A 2,152-nucleotide genomic window follows, 5' to 3' on the forward strand; every position below is an offset into this window, starting at 1 on the left:
AAGAGCATCTTTGAGCCTACAGATGCTACTCATACTCTTGGAGAATCGACATCTTCTAAACAATTAGTCGTCATCTGAGAGCTTCCATCTTGTGGATACGCTAAGTTTGTGTAGGTCCGGGATCACCTCAAAATCCACTATTATTAATTGGGTGAGTAGTGAACTTAGCTCAACGCGGCGCTGAGTGCTCACCCTCTCCTATGAAGACGTAAAGCCCGCTAACAACTAGAACTTTGCGAAATAAATCATTGTGCCTTCAAACACTTGCTATTTACTTTCTAGTTGCTTCTTTCTTTGTGTTTGTTCCTTTTGTACTCCCTTCACCTCTCAAAAAAGGGCTTGCATGTTGCTTCACGCATTTCCAAACCTACCAATCATATAGATGTTCAGCCACTCAGCTTGGCTTGTGATTGGTCCAATTGACCATGAAGCTTGCTTTGTGAGAAAAGAGGGACAAAGTTTAGGGCCTTGTTTTTAAGATATGAGAGAGTGCCCGGTAATTAGCTGTTGCTTGTTCTTACCTTTGCATGCTAATTAATAAACTGGATTAAAAATTGACACATCTTGATTTTTCAATTTGTTGGATATGTCAATGGTATAGTTCTCACTGTGTGTAGGTAGCAATAGCGGTCTGGTAAGAAATTTAAAGTTTTGCATGTTTTGTATATAGAAATTGTCACATTGCTATGCATGCAACAATACTAAAGAGGTTTTCCATGCGTTTACAAAACCCTATGACCACAAAATTGCGTCAAATTTGGTTAGTACTCCCTCCGGCTCTGAAAAGAACGCTTATAAATTTTCTTTGAAATCAAATGGTGCAAAGTTTGACTACATTTTTAGGAAAAATATAAAAAACTACGATACCAAATTGATATCGTTACATACACAATTGAATATATTTTCATATCTAATATTGTAGGTGGACAATTTTCCTTACAACGTTGGTTAAATATTGCACCATTTGATTTGATATAATATTTATAGTCCTTCCTTTTGAAGTCAGAAGGACTAGATATTTATTGAAACCGTATCGAAGTTTGTTGTTTACCGAGACCGAACCGGAGTCATAACTTCGTGTTTTGGTCCCTAACTCCTCCAACAAGAATGCTCGGCCGCTTTGACGCCATCGGTGAGTTTCAGAGGTTATGTCCCTTGGATTTTGGGTGGCCGTCTTCTTTTCTCTGGGACGACGATGTGTTTCAGATCATGGTCGCCAGAGTCTTCTAGCTTTGATCGACGACTTCTGACCGCCGCGTCAACAATGTTTCCCCGACTCTGATGGTGTTTTGGTGGGTGACCTGTGCAATTTTAAATTTCGACATGACCTTCGCCTTTAAAAAAAATAAGATCTTATTTATCGACTTAACCGAATGAGCAGCTCTGGTGGTAAAGACAAAGCAGGGCATTTCTCCTAAAAAGAGAAAAAAAGAGAGAGCGGGGCATTTTGTAGCACCTAAAAAAACCCCGGAAAAACCCTGGTTTCGAAGATGATACCCCTTTGAGGTAAATACATTAGAAGTCCTACAACTTGCGCAAGACGGTCAGTTTGATGCACAAACTTGCAAAATGCGTGTTTCTGATCATCAAACTTGTGCGGGCGTGCAAATATGGTCACATTCCCGTACGTGGATGTATTTGCTGCCTACGTGGCATGCCAATGTGGCCAGGGCCCATTGTCAGTGGCTAGTACACGTGATGTTTTTTACTTTGTACAAAAGCAGTCCGACAATAGTTGCCCACTGGGCCCCACCTGTCAGTATTTGCTGTAAATATATTGGGCTGGGAAAAATTGGACGGATTGAAAAATCAAACTGTTGTAATGGCGCTAGTGGCCTAACCACCGCAACTGATCGTGCTTGCTGTTTCATTTGGACTACTAAGGTGTATCACCTCTTGGATAAAAGTACACATTCTGAACATTGGCTGCCCCTTCTCCCGACAAATTTGGCACGGCGTTCTTGCTTGCCCCCTCCCCCCCTTCTGGCAATGAAGCCTTTCTTCCATGGTGCTCGGCCACAATCAGGAGATCCCCTACCGGACACCGCAAGGGCCTAGCCACGCTGGCGGTGCTCACGGCATGGTCTATTTGGCGTAAACCCGGACATGGGCAGCCCGGCCCGACGACCCGGCCCGAGCCCGGCCCGAAAAA

Source organism: Triticum dicoccoides, chromosome 3A (genome assembly GCF_002162155.2).
Source record: "Triticum dicoccoides isolate Atlit2015 ecotype Zavitan chromosome 3A, WEW_v2.0, whole genome shotgun sequence".
Classification (NCBI taxonomy): Eukaryota; Viridiplantae; Streptophyta; class Magnoliopsida; order Poales; family Poaceae; genus Triticum; species Triticum dicoccoides.